This window comes from Crassostrea angulata, chromosome 9 (genome assembly GCF_025612915.1).
Source record: "Crassostrea angulata isolate pt1a10 chromosome 9, ASM2561291v2, whole genome shotgun sequence".
NCBI classification, from domain to species: Eukaryota; Metazoa; Mollusca; class Bivalvia; order Ostreida; family Ostreidae; genus Magallana; species Magallana angulata.
In genome coordinates, this window is record NC_069119.1 from 28,123,625 (window position 1) to 28,145,243 (window position 21,619).

The following is a 21,619-nucleotide window of genomic DNA, read 5'->3' on the forward strand; positions in this document are numbered from 1 at the left end:
GTAACTGTAAGGATTGATTCATAACTAAATACATTACTAAAGACACACGTCTAAAATCTGGCAAAGGACCCAAATAAAAGCAGCTGACACAGATCTAGAGTGGCGGCGTTTGTCCCCACAATGATATAACTTTTTTTAAATTAATAGTATTTTTTTTTTTCAAATGTTTTTAATATATGTATTAGGTTTCCTTAACAAATTGCAATTATGTGTTTCTTTTAATCCATAGATTATTTTAGAAAAATTTTCTTTATAAAAATGTACATCTATTTCATAGAATAATATTCATTATCTGCTTCTATTTAGTGATTTTACAACATGTTTAAGTGAATTTATTTTTTTTTATATTAGTGAATAGTAATATTTAAAATTGATCCAAGCCATATGCATATTTAGTCTGCAAATTTTTAATTTGAGCATTCTATTGATGATCGAACAGTATATAATCGTATAATTATATGTTTTACGTGATAATGTATAAATGGTGCCTGTTTGGAACAGAAACAGTTGAAATTGACACCCCGAAAAACATGTTCTACTAACTCAAAGCAAAGGTTGACAGTGGGTTTTTTTTAATGTTATTTTAAAATATCTATTTTATCCTACTGAATGTTTTAATTTTAAAGAAAACGTTACTTCTTTTATAAAGAAATGACATAATGCCATTTGTATTTTTTGGGGGCTTAAAAATACATGTGAGTTATGCAACAAAAATTCTCATTTTGAATCAAAATACTTTCATGACATTATCAGATAGCTTAGCTATACATTGTTTCATCGTTATGAATCTTCTCAAATAGAAATCAGTGAATGCGATGGCCAAAGTGAGATAAGGCAGTGAAAAATGTCCTTACGGAAAATTTCATAATTCAATAGGAATATTTGGCATTCGATTTTTACCATTTGAGTAGTTATGATAGTGTATATGTATTTAACATATTGAATTTATCAATCATTATTATTTACTAAACATTGTTTCATAAAACAACTATGTCATGTTTGAACCTAGGTAAAGCCTTTAAAATTACTGAGTTTACTCATTTAGTAATAAATAAGTTGGTATTTAAGTATTACATGTACACATCATTAAATGTTTTTATTAGTAAAAAGTTGTTTTAATAATAGTAGAACACGTGCATTAGTAATATAATGTTGAGCATTAGCCAATCCTTACGAAACCAATTAAATAAGGCTTGAAGTAACTTTAAACATAGCCATTCACGTCGATAATGTTATAACAACAGGATACTGATAAATTGACATTAAACTTTAAATGAACCTTCGTGTACTAAGTATTTAACACAGCCAAGCAGTACACTCAGTTTATCTACTCTTTTATTCATAATAAATAAGAATAAAATGACAAAAACAATTTAAAAAAGACCACAGCTATCTTTCAAAGCTTGATTTCGAGTGAATATATTAGTAGATTTTATAGTGATGCAAATTGTGTTTTGGACAGTCCTAGTTATAAAACTTGTGTATGTCTGGGTTTTTTTTTCTCATTCCTTAGTCGTTCATATGGTAAGATAAGTATGTACTTTCATTCTTGATTATGATCCAAACAAATATCACACTGTCTAAAAAAAAAACCAATATATTTCTTTACAATTGGAGTCTGAACATGTAAATAACCTGTATGTTGAAATCAAATGTGATTATTTTAATTAAATGGGAATGTAAATGCACGTAAATCGATAGGGATAACTGTAGAAAATTATGCATATTTTCAGACCTATATCGATTTAGTAAGATAAGGCTTTGACAAAGGAGTGTACATGCTACAAATACTTTCAATAATGCTAGTGTTATCGCTCGTAGACGTCTGTCAGACGGTTGGCACGTTCGTTACCACGAATACACCTGCCGGGAGTGCACATGGATACTGGGCATCTACCTCACCAAGAGGTCAGTAGGAGATTTACCTGGGAAAACATTTTGCCGAACCACGATTTGGAAACCTGCATTTTACTCCACCTGTTGAGAGAAGGTATTAGAGGCCAAGGGTTCTTAAAGACACCGAGTTTGGCGCCGCCTGTCCCCAGCAACTTAATTTGTACGGTAGGTCAGTATGAAAGGCATATACCTGCTACATCCTCTTGCTTGACATCGAGACCATTCTTAGACCATATTTACCACCTTGAAATGAAGAGCTCTGTAAAAATATATAGGAAAATCTTCAAATTTTATAACGATATTATATCGGCTATTTTCCTTACCCTGTGACCAAAAATAGTGTATTTGATTTTAGATTAAATTAAAGGTAAATCTGATAGGTCATAATGATCATCCAGTCTTCTAGGGTCAATTTTTACATTTGATCATAGCGAATTGTTTTATTGTGGTTCTTCACTATTATAAAGAGTTAGCAAACTTAATTAAAGTATAGCTGCAAAAGAAAGAACAAGATATTGTAGACTTATACAGAGGTTTTGTGGACTCTAACGATGCGATTTTTCTAGACTATGGCTTCCAAATAGAGATGCCATCATTCCCAACCAGAACGAGAAACAACATACCATGTAAGAAACCATTCGTGTAGTCGAAGCAAGGAAAAAATATAGAAATATTTTTACAGAGTGTTTAAAATAGTCAAATTCCATAATATGAGATTTTGTAGGAATTTTGTCCAGCATAATTTATTAGTTACGAATGCCACTTAAAATCAACGGCAATGCACAAGATAATTTTTACGTACATCTTAATTAATGAATTAAGACCATCAATTAAAACAAACAACAATGATCATCTAAAGCCTCTCTGATACAGTTTATAAAAAAGCACGGTGAGAGCTAATTCAAATTCTTTGAAAATAATTTATATCAATCGATTTTCCTGCCCAAAGTGAAGATGAAGAAAGTGAGAGAACTAACATTTGTCTTTTATAAAGTTTAACAAGAAAACATTTATATCCTGGAGAACACACAACGAGCAGGACAACATAGTAGACATGTTCGAAATTGAAATTTTAAAAAGAGTGCTGGATGATTATGGGCATTTTTTGACTACCGTAACGTTACCTTTTTTAAAGCAAATATAGAGAAATAGTGGGAAAAAAGCACGTTTGCCAAAACAAGTCTATAAAACTGCTAATGTGTTATTTTCCTTTATTACAGAATACACCCAAAGATATCTTTGATTATCGGACCATCTTCAAGATACATAAAGAAGCTCACATATAAATGTTTATCCCAATTAATACGTAAGAACGAGCCATCTTTGACATGGAAACACACCACTCTTATTTTCACCAAATACATGTAATTGACTGGGTACTTGAACCGAAACTGCCACTTGCTATCAAAGGGTTGCGTTTGTGAAAATGTATCTCGTACCTTCAATTCATATATCATTAATGTTACACTAAACTGGTATACGTCCGCGGATTACCTTCCTTTGCCTCCATTTAACATCAGTTCTACTAAATGTTACTATTGTTACATGATCAGAGTGTGGGTAGGTGAGTTCGTTAAATTTTATAAACACCTACATGTTGCTATTAAGTGTTTTTCCCCTTCAATTTATGACAAAAAGAGATTACAAGAAACTGACATGAATAATTGGTACGTTTAAATAGACTGAGTGTTATTTCAGTAACGTTTAATCTAAAATGATGTAGCATTGGCCCGGTGTTTGAGAACATTTCATAGTATATAAAAATGTCTTTGAAAATACATATTGCACAAAATGGTGAATTATATAACCCGCATCTTAAGGAATGAGCAACAATAGTATCAAATGTATTGAATCATTTCTTTTATAGAAAATATTTTGGAAATGGATATAAAACATAAATAAAAACTTTTTGTACCTAAATATACATGTATATTCACAAAGCGTAAGAAAGAATAAATAAAAATTATTACTATAATTAAAATTGTTGTTTTAAAGTTTTCGAATCATCGACAGGATTTTTTTTTTATTTAAGTGAATAAAGTGATTAAAAATATGCTATCATGTACTATGGGAGATAACTAAAAACTTCGTATAATAATACATGCTTAATTCAATTTCGATGCTTAGAAAATAACTTCAAACTTACGAAGTACTTCAGCCATCCGAAGTCTTCCATCACTGTCATGGTATGGATTCATGGAGGATATTTTCAAGAGGATCGGGATCGGGATACGACGAAAGAATATTGGCTTATAAGGGAGAAATTATTGTAGTGACTGTCAATTATACATTGGAGGATCTTAATAAAATTGCATTATCTCTGTGAAATTTCTGGTAAATGTGCTCACAAAACTAACTAAAAATTGCAATTTTAACGTTCATAATTAAACATCATGCAATTATTCTTGCATGTATATAAACTGAACATTTCGAAAAGGTTCACCGTGAACAATTGTTTTCATAAATATTGATAAGTAAAGAGCTACGTGACTGTGTTGATGTTGTTGAATCAATTACATGCACAGGTATCTAAATAATAATTCTTTGATAAATGTTTTAAAAAATGTACATGATAGGGTTTCTATCAACATCTGATTCAAACGCAAGCGGAAATCAAGCACTTCTAGATCAAATGCTTGCACTATTAAAGTGGATCAGAAGAAACATGCGTAACTTTGGTGGAGATCCATATCAAGTGACTATTTTTGGCGACCATTCGTTGACCATTTTTCTCTGTTTCACTCCATATGTTTTCTCCTGTTTCCATGATTAAATATCTCTCTCTCTCTCTCTCTCTCTCTCTCTCTCTCTCTCTCTCTCTCTCTCTCTCTCTCTCTCTCTCTCTCTCTCTCTCTCTCTCTCTCTCTCTCTCTCATTTTTACAAAAGGAATATTTTATGGTCCCATCACTCAAAGCGGATGTAAATGTACACCTTACTCACAACTCAGAACACCAGAAGCCTGGCTCAGGTATATAACTTTCTCAATCACGGCAATGGTGAAGTGCTTGAGGACTAAATCAGCTGAATATGTTGTTGAAGTGGAACCAAAAATATGGTGTCTTACAATAATTATGATTAACCATGCATCCTAAATTTTGGGAGTTGATTTACTCTGGCAGACCGGAAGTGAAACAGTGTTTGGACCTCAGCACACATCACCGCCGCCGACGCAGTGTATTCAGATGCATTTTTTTTCAAAGAAACTTATTCATAAGTTCCTCGAAAATAATCAGATTTTAAATGGTGCAAACAATTTAGATATTTTTGTGGTCGTATATATTCCTACATGTACGCCAGAGTTCAATATTGCTTGGACACAATTATTTAGAAATATTTCAATTACTTACACAAATGCATATCTTAGAGTTTGATGCCGTTAATTCTGTCTTTGAATATTACACAAAATGATTCATATGGTTTTTTTTGTTTTTTTTTCTGTCTATACATGTTGCTCGGAATTCTTTTAAAAGCCTAAAAATTCATATTATAGAAGAATGTGCGCTATATTATTTATATACAGCTAATATAAGGAACTACTTGCCAAACAAACAAACATCAAAAGTAGAGTCACACAATGTATGACAACCTCATGGGAACTGTATCATAGAAAAGGATACACCCAAGTATGTTTAATAATTATTTTTCAAATTGAAAATATTGAATTTCGTTAAATAAGTAAACGGATATGAATGCTTAAAACGTTTTGCATGTGTGATATTGTCGCCTCTTAAATTGAAATCTTGTTTCATATTTATGTTGGTTTTTTTTTTCACAGTAAAAAATTGTCAATAGCTCTTAATCTTAATCTTAAATCTCAATCTTAATCTTCAAACTGAGTATTCACATTTTCAAACTTTAATTAGCTTAATAAAAGAACGTCGCAGGCGTGCCGCATTTACATGTATCCATGCCTTGCCATCTATAGAATACGTTATCTTCAAAAGTTATCTTTATTTAGCATTGAAATTATCAGATGTGAATGAATATTATGTAGATGTTCCGAATTACGAATTCCCGTCGCTTCACGTTGACTTTTTTTGATTTTATCGCATCTGTGACATTACTTTTTGATAAACCCCAGTTTTTTGTAAGCTGTTATACCGGAATCTGTCTTTTAAATTGGTTAAACATTATATATATATATATATATATATATATATATATATATATATATATATATATATATATATATATATATATATATATATATATATATATATATATATATATATATAGTATGTACTTTCTGTTGAATAGCTGGCTTCTGACTACGAGTTCCTCATCCCACAAGTAGGCATGTCCGCAGACCTCACTATTAAGGGGGTGCCAGTTTAGTTATTACTTTTGGCGCATTACCCTAAACCAAAGTGTAGAGGTAGAAATATCAACTGAATTAAAGCATACATATCCCAGTCACTGGTACATATTTGCACATATTATAAAAAGTACAAATGTTTCAATGTCTTTCTTAAGGTCAGACGCGACCTATCGTCCAAAAAAATCCGCAATTTCCGCAATGTGAAGATTTCCACAAAGTAATTTCATAATTGTATTTTTATACTGTATGTTACATTTTTAATTCAGATATAAAGTGTTCAATCGAAAAAATATAGTATAACTTTATTTATAAGCATTCAAATGCACTTTGAATTACTATATGAAGGAAAATTCTAAATAATCTAGCTCCGAATGGAGCCTTGTATTGTACCCTGAATTTTAGGAATTAACAGTTTTAAATGTTCATAAATAAAGAATAGTATATGAAGGAGAATTTTTATAAAATTGAGGAACGTCTCGTGTGTCCATAAGAGGTTAGGATGGCTGTGTTTGTATAAAGATTTTGGAAAATATTCATGTTTTATTCCTAAATATAAGGATTTGTTCTTTACTCAGTTATTTTGTACGGCGAAAAATATCATTATAAAACTTTCAAGGTAGATATCATGGGTAACATAAAGTCCTCTTAATATTATTTATTAGGATTTCGCTCTGTGAGCGCTCTATAGTGGTCAGTCTGTAGGCCCGTCTGCAAGTCCGTCTTTCCGTACGGATGTCCGTCCGAGATCTCTTGTCTGGAGCATATTTCTCTCCCATTGGCCAAAATCTGGCTTATAAGTCAAACACAGAATGCCTTTGGGTAAAAAGGTGTGCAGTGACCTTAAACAATGTGTCTTGGTTTCAGGTTAAGGTCATAGCAGAATCATATATGGCATCCTTGCTCTGGGCATAACTCCCCCCCCCCCACCTTTGTCCAATCTGGCTCAAAGTTCAAATTATGTGCAGTGACCTTGAATGAAGCTTGTAGATCAAGTGTCAAAATTATATCAGATATATAAAAACCTTTTTTCAGAGCATATGTACTTTCAGCTTAACCCTATCTGCCTTATACTTCACATAAACATAGGTTTTGAGGAAAGTGTATGTAGTGACCTGGAACCAATTTCCAAGGTCAATTGTGAGGTCATAGCAGAATTATATGAAAAATTCTTGCCGGAACATATTTTCTCTCTCTTTGCTCAAATCTGACTCATAATTCACCCACGTGGTGCCTTTGATTAAAGGCTATGCAGTGACCTTTAAAGATGTTTGTAGGTCAAGTATCAAGGTCATATCAAATTACACGAAAATCCTTTTTAAGAGCATTTATTTATTCTCTATTTAGCCCTAGTTGCCTAATACTTTACTTAATAGAATTTTTTGAAGAATAGGGTGCAGTTACCTTAAACCAAGTTTATCTGAAGGTCACAACAAATATCTTTATAATTAGTTTTTAGCGGTAGATTATTTTCACTTTGCCTAAACTTACATGTACCAAGATTGAACAAAATGCCTGAACAGTTTAAGTAAGGAGTAATGAGATTGAATTAGAAGTTCTATGCCTGGTAGAAAATTTCTAAGTTACAGGTCAAGATCAAATAAATATTCTCTAAATTCTTTTTATCCTTTTATCCATTTTAAGCTGATAATAGCCCTTTTAGATGGTCATCATCTAACTAGTTTAATTCAATTCTAAGTATGTCTTGTGTATCAGTAAATATTGAAATATTTGCCACTGTTTCTCTGTTATTTTTTCTCTCTCTTCTCTTTCTATCTCTCCCTCCCTGTCTCTCTTTCCCTCTCCTCTTTCTCTTTCCATCTCTCTGTTTCTCTGTCTCTGTCTCTCTCTCTCTCTCTCTCTCTCTCTCTCTCTCTCTCTCTCTCTCTCTCTCTCTCTCTCTCATATCGAGATAATTAAATTATAAAAGAAAGGAAATTATTTCCTCTTAAAGGTTATGAATTAATGGAATACTACTGTAGTTGAGTGATTCATGCGCGGATCCAGAAAATTTTTCCAGGGGGGGTCCGAAGGATAATTGTGTTTGCCAGGGGGGGGGGGGGGTCCGAGGCATATTTTCGCGATAATTTTACTATGTAAATTTAATAAATTTTCATTTTCCAGGGGGGGGTCGGGACCCCCCCGACGCCCCCTCTAGATCCGCGCATGTGATTAATCTTGTTGTGACAGGTGTGTGCCACTCCATTTAACTGTATCTTATATTTCGGGCTCTTCTCTACCATACGGTGTCGTTTCCTGGATCCCGGAATGCAACTTGTCCTGAGAGCGCCTTATTCAAAATGTTACTTTGGGGATGAGAGAATTAGCTAGTACATTCTTATCAATATATGGAGTATTTTTGCTATATTAAGGCACAATATTTGTAAAATGGATCCGTAAGCCCTTTTCTAGATGTCAGATTTGTTAGTCTGAAGTAGCAAATAGAGATTTGGGGCAAACCATCAGTCCAATGCACTGTCACACAGCAGCGTTGCTCTAACTCAACTTTACAAACCACGCCGTTCTGCTAACATTTTAATTACCGGATTGCCTTTAGAACTTCATATACCTCGTGTTATCATTTTTCTTTAAAGTGATATTGTAGCTTTGTTTTACGTTCACCTCAGGTCATGAGGTTTTCTTTGCTTGATGACACTCAATTTGATATGCCAATCAATTCTGAAATATACAATATATTTATTAAAACATTTATTGTTCGATTTTTTTTTTCAATACGAAGATTAAAGTTACCCTCGGAGTTCAATATGCACCTCGCTTCCGGTTCGGTGAATATCAATTGTACTTCTCGGGTGGCTATTTAAATCGTTGTACTGACTCCAACAGCAGGAATAGTTGAATTTAAGGTTCTGAAATAGTGTATGAATCTTGTTAACAATATTGCATTTGTAGCAGAGCAGTTCTTTGCAAGTTTAGACGGCGTTTTTACGGTTAAAGAGACAGTACGGCGAATCTTATCAAAAACCCGACTTGAAAAAATGTTCCGATATCGGGTTCGGTTTTTTGTACTACTCATGAATGTATAAACTTTCAGAAAATTACAAAGTTCTATATGAAATATATGTAATCATTTCGTTAAAATTAATAATTACGTATAACCTATCACATATTTACATCACAAAGTGTTACGGGGTACAGCCTTATATACTATTACGCATGCGTATTTATTGTAAACAAAACATTTGCAGGGCTCGCGAAGATTCCCCTGGACATGTTTGTTGATAAACATATGTCTTTTTTACTTCTCCCAGGTAATACTTGTTTGAAGTTTTTAAAATAACCACTGTGACAATTATTTTGTAAGCATGTATATTTCGTGTTTATCATAGGAGTTGCTACAACCTAAATTCATTTTTGTAAATGAGGCCCCTTGCGGGGTTATTTGACATATTTATGTCTGTTCATTTTAAAATGAACCATTTATAAATTATCGAGTAAGTGATGATGTGTTCCGTTTAGAGAGTCCCTTTAACCTGGCGTATAACCGTATGACCGTAGTCGGACGAAGATCTTGTAGTTTTCAGCACGTTTCAATGACTGTCCATCAAAGTCCACGGGGTACAAATAAACGATATAAGATTATTCCGGTTTGTACGACCCTTAAATTTCCGGAAGCTCATAATTACGTTAATTAAGTATGTGAAAAGGATTTCTATGTGTTTCAACTATTACAATCAACGTTATTTCTTTTTTCCTAACGATCCAATAGGTAAATCTGTTATTTACACATATGTTTTCAGCTGTACTGTCTCTTTAAAAATACATGTAGTATATTTTTACATGTACTGTTCAGATACAACATTTCTAATTTTATCACAGGACCATCTTTTCACAGCAGATACTTTAGTTTACTAATTTTTAAAAACAGACAAACCAGTTCATAAGGAAATTTCAAAAGAAAAAATTAACTAATGCATTTTAAAGAGTAAAGCTCTTAATACATGAGCTTTAAGCTTTTTAATTACTAAAAATGTCATACCAATATTTTCAAAAGGTAAAACACACTTTAACCAAAAAAACTGACTAAGCACCTTAAACAACCGTTATGGATATTTTAAGAAAATAGGCAATGGCATTGTGGATGTGCATGTTTTTAAATTAACGACTAAGACCTGAAAACAGTACTAGTAATTAACGATTTTCTACTTGAATTAACACAAATGATGTCCATTATGCTTTCATATGAATACTTTTTAAGATAGGACAATCAACCATGTATCATCAGACAAAAGAAAAATGCATTTTAAGAGTACTGAATGTTTCATTAATATAATGAACTACTCAATCGATCTAATGATTAATCGACTGCCATGATCATATTAAGACAGAGCTCAATCTAAATAAAATCACGACTTTGTAGTTCTTGTAATGGCGTATCGAATATGACCAGGTTTGAATAAGATCGAAACGGCTCTCAAGATAATATGGAAAAAAAATCAAATTGAAAAAAATATATCTATTGTGTATGCATTTATGGTGTCACATTTTAATTCTCTCTTTTCATCAATACTTCTTAACCCTGTTTCCGGCTGAGCAGCTATACTTTGACTGTTCAGGCTGTCCTATCAGCAGAGTTGTTTGCTATGAAACATGCATTTGGGTTGACGGACCTTGGAGCTAAAGGTCTATCTGTATTAAAAAACTGAATATTTATTTGTAGGTTTTGAACTTAATAATTAATAATATACTTGGAGTACATTCTGTGAAAATTTAAATAAACAAAAAAAATCCTGAGAGAATTTAATACTAGTCTAGTGCTGATACGCCACTTTACTTGCTTCAAATTTTTTCTCAGCAGGATATGACTGACAATGTCGGTACGGAGTCTTGTACCCTTTCAATTGGAATTTTTCGTCGACAAATTACTCTCTTGTTAAAAATGGTTTGACAAATATGACTTTAAAATGCACGTTAGCAAAAAACACGATGTTTTCTGTTGTTATTTTACATATTACATGTTTAATCATTGAATTAATGTTTTCAGCAAAATAACCCACGCTTAATAGAACACTCAGATATTTTGATTTATATGTGTCATGTTGTAAATTGTAAATTTTGTATTTACACCTATCCAGTAAATTCAAAATTTACAACATGAAAATTGCTACAAAAAATCAGCAACACTACCTTTCGTGTTTTATAACACAATGCGACACAGTTATTTTGGAAATTTTTTAATTAGATTTTGAGTAAAACTATATTTTTAATTTGGAATGGGTCCTTTTACAGGGCCCGCATGCAAGGGATATTATGCCCTGCCTAAGCACCCGAACCAACCTCGGAAAGTAAAGTAAAATTCATGTCGGAGTCAAGAGTCGCCATTTTTACCTGTAAACAAACTACACCGCTTTATCATACAAGACTGTTGAAAGTGTTTAAAAGATATTCAGAGGCAAGTAAAGAAGTGATATCTAAAGTAAAATGTGATGGGAAATATTATGAAATTTTCACATAGCAACTTTATGTGATTCTTTTATTAAAGATTAACATGTAGGTCCACGATCTGGTAACCAGCATTTTCTCGTGGAGCTAAAGTTGTCTAAACTTGTTTCTATTAGCGTTAAAGTCACACGTGCATGCGCGTGGGTATTGTAGAAAGTTTCATTTAGAAAAGACTATAATCATTATTGTCCTTTCCAGTTCTATTATACTTCTTGCAATTGAACAAAAAACCCTTGCAAAATACAAATAGATATGGCACACTTTGGATTACATATTGAATGGTCATTACATATTGAATGGTCATTGGGGTGGTTGTAATAACTGACGGAACAGATCATAATTAATAGGTAATTAATTAAATTCTCAAACAATTTGTATCAATATTGATTTTAAAATATCATTTGTTTCAAAACTTTGATCACAAACAAAAACGTCTTCCTCACAATGTTTAGTATTTTAAAGATTGCATATGCATGGACGTAGAATTAACTTACGTAGTATACAAAAAGAACATGTATTTGTATGTTTAAGTAAGCAGAGACCTTGATATTTAAGCGATAATTAATCGATGACATTGACGTGAATGACAGATAATAATTATTGTATTGCATGGTGTTTAGAACCATTTTAACAAGAGCTTGAACTATTGGTAGTAGTGTTTAACAACATTGTGACGTAGGCCTGTCTATTTTATTGCTGGACACACAGCCATGGCTCTTTGAAATCAACAAGATTTGTCTGAGACGACGCAATCAGAGAATATTTCGCTTGAAACCAGCATCATTTGTTTTGACGCAAGAAATAGATAGCTACGCCTTACTGAAAGTCCAAAGCCTTGTTGAAATGGTTGTATTGCTCAAGGATACATGTTGTTCAATATATTAAAGTCAATGGTATGGATTTGCTGTGTGTCTTAAGGTATACGTACATGTACAATGTAGCTTCACTCTTGTACAATTGATACCACGATCAAGGAAATGTATGAATTGGTTAGCTCCCTTTTTACATATAATACCCGGTCATCATGTATAAATGATATTAATCCTTTTGTTTTATTATGGTTACAGTAGTAGTTTGATTTTTTTTTAATAGTGTGTCACCTAATGGAGGTAATTTTTCACATGCATTTATTTTTTTTTTCTGAATGGCCGCAAAATGAATCGTGATCTGCAATTGAACAGAATGCAAGCACGTGCATATGGATTTTTTAAACAAAAAAGCACACATATTTAGTTATAAAAAATAATGTTCATTTATCTAAGAGCCACAGTAAATGAACATACTTTTAGTAAAAAAAAAATAGCAATGTGTTTTACGCAATGTACACGATGCACACATGACATCATTTATCCAAAATATATGTTATGGGGACTGGTTGGTCAACGAATTACCCACCAGGTTAAAGCTATACACGCTATAATTTGCGTCAATTTTGAATAAAGGGGAAAATGTATGTGTTTGATTACTAATAAAAGTTACCTTTATTCTGTTAATTATAATGCTCAATTCGATCACGTAACAAATATATAAAATATTAAACAATAAAAAATATTTATTTTCCTGCCAGGAAAGTAATGCCTCCTCGTGAATATCAATCTATCACGTGATATCGACAGCTAAATTTAGCCTATCATACCAAAACTGGTGAAGGGTCAACATCTTCATAATTGTGATAGTTTCACAAAGGAAAGGATATTTTCAGTAAAGCATAAATTTGTCAGATATACGAGTACAAACAAAAGAAAAAAATACAAGCCTGTGAGTAGATATGAATATTTCCTTTAAAAAAATGACGTAGACCTGTGTTTTTCCCCTATGTGCTATTTATAGATCCTATAAGTGTTAATGCAGAAGTAAGGGTATCGTAAATGGCAAGCGTATTTTACTCATTATACATGTATGTATTTCAAATTAGCAACTGTTAAGCATATTAAAAATCAAGTTGGATATTTAATTAGGCAAACAATAACGACCACCTAGTTCTCCGCGGACATGCGCAATGAGGTCGGTTTGCTCTTCCTTCATCAATATTCATGAAAAAGGTATATTTTCCTGGCAGGAAAATAAACAATTAAAAATCTATATCTTTGTAACGAGATGGAATTCACCCTTGTAATTTACAGATTAAGGATAACTTTTATAAGTAGACAAACACATGCGTTTTCACTGTCATTCAAAATTGACGCAAATTATAGCGTGTATAGCTTTAAATATAAGTTTTTAAAGATGATATTTTTGGATTTAAACTATAATAATTTAATCAAGAAAAATCCAAATGTTTTGCTTTTGAAAACTGAGTATTTACTTCAACTTTTATGAAGAAGCTCTTTTGTCTCAAGAAGATTAATATAATCGGCCATTCAGCCCCCTTAATTTGACATGGTTTTAAAATTCTTCTAATAAGGAAAGGGTTGCATATTACACGAACAGTGCACGTTATTCAATTGTTTTTATCTTCCTTCTTCTCTTTGAAGATCCACGAACGTGACATCTCTAGTTCTTCCAAGTGGCAATACGTGGAATCCTTTTGATGGAAGAAAACAGTATTTGGCCAATAATTCCTCCCTTGAAATACGAAACCATCCAAGGCAGCAGATGCCAGCTATGTTGGATAAATTTGAATACTTAAATTTGAAATTCTATGCAGATCCTGATCCGGAGAGTAGTCCATTTAAGTTGGCTGGATAGTCGTGTTAATTTTTATTAGACCATATTAATCTCCTTCAGAAGGAGAGCTTTGTATAAAAATATGCAAAGTATAGTTCGGTTTACTAAGATACTCAATTTTAAAATCTAACATTTAAGCATTTTCCTATATTTTATGATAATTTATGAGTGAAAGATTCATATTTAATAGTTATCTAAAATTTTAAGGTAGATCTATTAGTTGATGGTTGGCCGCCTAGCCTCCTTAACGATATCAATTTGGTTTATCGTTGTTATATCATGCCAACTTAGGTGAAGTATGTCACCAATAAATTGATAAAGTGTATTTATATGAATATTAAAATTATTTTCAAAACGTTGTTCATGCGTTAATGCTTACAAAGGCACCTCTTCCAGTAAAACATTCCTCTCGAAAATGTATATGCCCACTGTAAATACCCAAACAGTAATCGCAACTAAACTATTTTAAATTCTTGTGGTTAAAAAGATTTCAAGTATTATAAGGGCCCAGCTCTACGGGTGCCCTGTAGTGATCAGTCTGTCCATCCGTCTGTCCTTCCGTCCATCCATCTGTCCGTCTGTCCGTCCGTCCGAGTTCTCTTGTACGGAGCATATCTTATCTCCCCTTGGACCAATCTGACTCATACTTCACCCACAGAGTGATGTGCAGTGACCTTGAATGAAGTTTGTAGGTCAAGGTCATATCGGACCTCGAATTTTTTTTTTCAAGATATACATGTATACTCTCCACTTAGCCTGATTTGGCTCCTACTTCACATTAACTTAGTTATTGTGTGCAGTGACTTTGAACCAAGTCACTGTGAAGGTCATATCAGATCACTTTATAATCAGTTTGAGACCGTAGATTATTTCCCATTTGCTTAATCTTGCATAAGGTTGAACAAAAATGCCTGTATGTAATGGGTAATGAGATTGAATGAAAAGTTTTATGCCAGCTGGACAATTATAGAACAATGTCAAAGCAAAATTCTCTGAAATTCTTTTCATCCTATTGTCCATTATTTAATCGGGGCCCTTTACGATGGTCACCATCTCAATTTTTAGTTTTTTTTTTACCTTCAACCCATAGTTTTAACGCACATAATTGATTAAATTTTCTTAAACCTTTAACCCTGGGAATTGGTTTTCTACAAAACCATCCACACATATTAAAGATGGATATTTTTTTTTTAGTTTTAATCCTAGTAAATATAATAAATCCTTGTTGATTACTTTTACTCTTTCGGTTCTGTTTTGTGAAAAGTCCCTAATCCCCCCCCCCCCTTCCCCCATTCAACACCCCCCCCCCCCCCTTTTGAAAAAAAGGAAAGGAAAATTAACCCGAAAAATCCGGTTTAACTACTAAGTACAAACGCCAGACCTACATTTTATGCGCCTACCATTTGTGCAAATAATATAATCCGGATTTTAACATCAAAATCATTGGTATCAGCTGTGAGACTGGATAATACATACATATAATTAACCTAATTGCAGTATTTTTATGTGAGTCTGGTGAAATATAATGACTGTTTATTCATTTTCACGCATAAAAAAAAATGAAAACAAAATATAGCCGTTCTCGCGTACAATACGTACCGAATTCTTCAAAAATGTTTTTTTTTTCAAAATGTATTCAGCCATCAAATGGCCTTTAATTTGTACAGATAATATTGCAGTCTTCTCTCGATTTTAAATATTTCTTTCTTATTTTTCTAGTTTTATTTAAATTGATAACTACATGTATCTAAAATGACCCCCCCCCCCCCAAAAAAAAAGTCTTCTTAGCCAAGGTGAATAATATGATGAATTTTAAAATCGGACATCTAACAGTAGACTTATGCAGTTAAATTTTGATACCATCAGTGGGGTCGTATAATAATAACAAGAGATGAATTTATTATGAGGTTTTTTTATTTTGTTGTTACTGAAATGAGAAATTTTACTGAGTCGTTTTATTATTTATGTTAGATATCAAATAGGATCTCCAGGGGTTAAACGCTATCTAATCTTATAATCGATCTTTATTTTTCTGTCATGTGTTTTTATATGATTTTCAAGAGATATGGGTCATAAATATTGGTCGTTTTATTGTCTGTTTTATCGATGATAAAAAATATTATCAATTAGCTTGAAAATACCAGCGCATATGTTATTCAGATCAAATATTTATAAACTCGGTGAAATGTTTCTGCATGTTAGTCTAATGATTGTAATTACAATATTCAGTCACAATTCCAAAGGCTTTTTTAATATATTCAAAAATACTACGTTGCTTTTATAGTATCTCGCTGTGAAATTGTATCACCCCCCCCCCCCCCCCCGCCCAATTCCAATTCTCTTTTTATAACAACCTCCCAAGATACATGAACACATTTCATAATAGTAGAAGGGGGGGGGGAGGAGTCCTAACCCCTCCTAACTTGAGAATCAAGTTTCTGAAATTTACATTGTAAAATTACCAATTTTTTTGTCTTGGACCCCCCCCCCCACCTCCTTGAAAACCCTGTGAATACATACATGTATCCCCAGGACCCCACCCCCTGGGAAAAAATTGGATCCGCGCGTGCATTGCATACATAATACGAAGAGTTAATCATTCACTAGTAAAAATATTTTCTCCGCCACAATTAAAGATTGATTATACATTGAGGTTCCAATGATTCATCTAATATGGTAGTCGAATGTTTACGTTTAAAACGAATCAGAGATAACAAGAATTTTAAATAGTAACAAAGCCAACAAGGCGAGTAATAGATAGATGTGTTTTTGAAAGTTTTTTTTTTTAATTAGGTTAACTATTAATTAACTATTATCAGTGTACAAGTAAAAGTTGTGAGTCTCTGATGATAAGGACTTAATTTCTGACAAAATAAATATTTGTATCTTGTTTGGACATAGATAATTGTTGTTGTAGTATTCATGAAACGATCGTGCACGTGGCAACCAACCGGGGGGGGGGGGTCTATTTTTGTTGTAGCTGCAGATTAGCTGCAGATCTGTAGCTCTCTGGTTGAAAAAATTCGGATAGACAAACCAGAGAGCTACAGTTCCAAGCGTTGTAAAAACCTCCGATTTACGCCGCCGTTTTTGTGTCGCTCGCTTCGGGAATTATAACCGACTTTAAAAGCATTCAACCGCCTAAAAAATTGGATTTATTTATTAAACATATAGTTTACCCTAACTCTGCTAACTTTGTTTTCCTTTCAATGGTTCACAACGGCCATCCTTCGCCTTGGAATGTCATCGTTTTAAAAAACTCGCCTTATGACAACCATGTTTACCTAGTAGCGAGATCTCGGGTGCGTCGATTTACCCAAATGGACCCAAATTCAAGCGGAAAACAATTATAATTAAATCCTCATAATTTAGGGAAATTTGGAAAAATAAATGCCGAAGGTCCATTACAATAATTAAAATTATTTTAAAAAGTTGTTTTATTTTTATATAATATATATATTTATATTATTTGAATATACATGTAATTACATACATTATATACTTTTACAAATCGAGATAAAATGCTCATCTTTATTTTTCAAAAACAATTTTGAAAGATATACTGATATAATTTTAATTATTGTTTTGGACCTTCGGCTTTTATTTTTCCAAATTTCCCTAAATTATGAGGATTTTATTATGATTGTTTTCCGCCTGAATTTGGGTTCATTTGGGTCCATTTGTGTAAATCGACGCACCCGAGATCTCGCTACTAGGTAAACATGGTTGTCATAAGGCGAGTTTTTTAAAACGATGACATTCCAAGGCGAAGGATGGCCGTTGTGAACCATTGAAAGGAAAACAAAGTTAGCAGAGTTAGGGTAAACTATATGTTTAATAAATAAATCCAATTTTTTAGGCGGTTGAATGCTTTTAAAGTCGGTTATAGTTCCCGAAGCGAGCGACACAAAAACGGCGGCGTAAATCGGAGGTTTTTACAACGCTTGGAACTGTAGCTCTCTGGTTTGTCTATCCGAATTTTTTCAACCAGAGAGCTACAGATCTGCAGCTAGCTGCAGATCTGTAGCTCTCTGGTTGAAAAAATTCGCTGCAGATCTGTAGCTCTCTGGTTGAAAAAATTCGGATAGACAAACCAGAGAGCTACAGTTCCAAGCGTTGTAAAAACCTCCGATTTACGCCGCCGTTTTTGTGTCGCTCGCTTCGGGAATCATATCCGACTTTCAAAGCATTCAACCGCCTAAAAATTGGATTTATTAATTAAACATATAGTTTACCCTAACTCTGCTAACTTTGCTTTCCTTTCAATGCTTCACAACGGCCATCCTTCGCCTTGGAATATCATCGTTTTAAAAAACTCGCCTTATGACAGCCATGTTTACCTAGTAGCGAGATCTCGGGTGCGTCGATTTACCCAAATGGACCCAAAATGAACCCAAATTCAAGCGGAAAACAATTATAATAAAATCCTCATAATTTAGGGAAAGGACTTTATATGATAAGGGCCTAAAATGGCCCCTTAAAATGAACATCATCATTTTACTATCATTCTTTGTTTTCTTAGTACAGATATATATGTGATGTGTTTACATCATATTCATTTTGATTCAAGTGCCCACAATTTAGAAATATGACATTGTAAAGACAACCTTTTCCCGCCATTTTGCATTTTTAGCGTAAAACAGCTTGTTTTCAAGCAGTTTTTCCTTCCGAAAACATAGAGCGCATTCTTGAACAAATAAAATATTTTAATCAGAGATGTACCTAGCCAACACTACATAATATGTAATAAGTGACAAAAATATTTTCCTTGTCCAAGCATGCGCTCTATATTTCCCATTTGTAAATAGATAAGAAAAATGTCAATTTTTGGCTGATTTTGATTGAATTATAGAAATGGCGTCACTTCTGACGTCATATACTGCCAGTGTGTGCAAATAAATCAAATAAAAAGATGAAAAATATATTTTATATCAACTCTTCTAAAAAATTAGTAAACATTTTATTGTACCCGAAACACTTTAAAAATGGCGAATTATGGGGGCCAAATTTAACTCTTATCATATATAGTTCTTTGGAAAAATAAAAGCCGAAGGTCCATAACAATAATTAAAATTATTTTAAAAAGTTGTTTTATTTTTATATAATATATATATTTATATTATTTGAATATGATTACATACATTATATACCTTTACAAATCGAGATAAAATGCTCATCTTTATTTTTCAAAAACAATTTTTTAAAGATATACTGAAATAATTTTAATTATTGTTTTGGACCTTCGGCTTTTATTTTTCCAAATTTCCCTAAATTATGAGGATTTTATTATAATTGTTTTCCGCTTGAATCGCCATTTGGGTCGCCATTTGGGTCTTTATTTTCCTTAATAACGGCTAACAACCCCATGGAATGACTAAACCAAGTGATAATATTAGTAATAAGGATTTTATTATAATTGTTTTCCACTTTAATCGCCATTTGGGTCCATTTGGGTTCATTTGGGTCCATTTGGGTAAATCGACGCACCCGAAATTTCGCTACTAGGTAAACATGGCTGTCATAAGGCGAGTTTTTTAAAACGATGACATTCCAAGGCGAAGGAGGGCCGTTGTGAACCATTGAAAGGAAAGCAAAGTTAGCAGAGTTAGGGTAAACTATATGTTTAATTAATAAATCCAATTTTTTAGGCGGTTGAATGCTTTGAAAGTCGGATATAATTCCCGAAGCGAGCGACACAAAAACGGCGGCATAAATCGGAAGTTTTTACAACGCTTGGAACTGTAGCTCTCTGGTTTGTCTATCCGAATTTTTTCAACCAGAGAGCTACAGATCTGCAGCTAACATTGGGCAGTATATTGAATTCCTTTCACTTTAACTGGTACACCGAAAGAAGTAAACATATATAGGCTCATGCGCAGATAAGTTTTCATTTTCCCTAGGGAGGTGGGTGAGATCGAGAGATGATTCTGTTTGTATTTGCCGGGGGGGGGGGGGGGAGTCTCCAATACATATTTTCGCTTAAACAACGCAGGTATGTAAATTAATAAAGTATGAAACCCCTTCCACCATCACCACCACCCTCTAGATCCACGCATTATGTTTTATATTAACGTGGTTGTTTGTTCTTTTTTTTTCTTTTTTTATTAAAATGTATTTTTCGACAAGTTATTTACTTTGCACATAAACTCTATGTAAACTCAACTACCGGTATATGGTTTTATAATGTGCACACCCCCCCCCCCCCCCGAAACTTAAACTTATTAAAATCACATCGTAAAATTAACGAAAATAGGCATCGTTCCTCGATCCCACCCCACCCGCCCCACCCCCGTCTGACAGAGCTATTCTTGTTGCGAATTTTTACACACCGAATAAAACAAGTTCGCACACTTTTATTTGATACACGTGTTGCATAGTAGTTGAGGCCAGTACTGATTATTTTCTCCACCACTCCCACTGTTCCCAAATTAACATCAATAGTAGTGTAGGCAAGTCCGTCTATACTACCACTCGATAAGCGAGGAGAAATCGAAAAAATGAAGAAGAGATAAACATGAATTTTTACTTCAGCGTTTATATTTGATAAAGTAATTTATCCATCTCCTGGTGTGTGTTTTTCCCCGTTGTTTTAGGGGTTTTTTTTAACATGAGTTAAGGGTTCAGAATATAATACACGAAATACTACTATGTAGACTCCTACATTTAGTAGTTATGTAGGATATTTGCGCCACAATGTCAATGTGTTATTTGAAGCTCGCTTTGAGAGAGAGAGAGAGAGAGAGAGAGAGAGAGAGAGAGAGAGAGAGAGAATTAAAATATGCTTTTGGAAAATCTTAAAAATTGGCACCTGAGTCAAATTAAATTTGCTATTCAAATGCACCCCGATTCTTTATTTTCATACATAGATTTATAGCGCCTATCAAATTTCTAGGAAATCAGCAGCTTTAGCCTTGAAGTAATCGTATCGTTTTTTAACGAAGAAAGAATCTACCGCCCAAGATACCTTTTACTTTGACATCAGTACGATTTCATTAGCATGTTAATGCTAAATATTCGTTTACGTAAAGTTTTCTGAATACAAAAAACAAATCTTGATATTTGATAAACATTGCATGTAAATCGGTTGCTGTTTGGTCGAGTTTTTACGAAAAAAAAATTCGTCAAGGAAATTATATAGATTACGTTTGAACTTTTAAACTCTATAAAGCTGAGCAGCAGTGATTTAAAAAGCAGACAATTCGTAACGATATTGATTATGTCAGATATTGCTTTCATAAATACAAGAAATAACATTCCGTTAGGAAATTAAGAGGATTTTC

General features: G+C 33.1%; 1 pseudogene; it reads left to right on the forward strand.

The window, feature by feature from the left end:
• Nucleotides 1–1,799: 1,799 nt before the first annotated feature.
• On the forward strand, nucleotides 1,800–14,360 carry LOC128162250 (pyrethroid hydrolase Ces2e-like; annotated as a pseudogene).
• The last annotated feature ends 7,259 nt before the right edge of the window (nucleotides 14,361–21,619 follow it).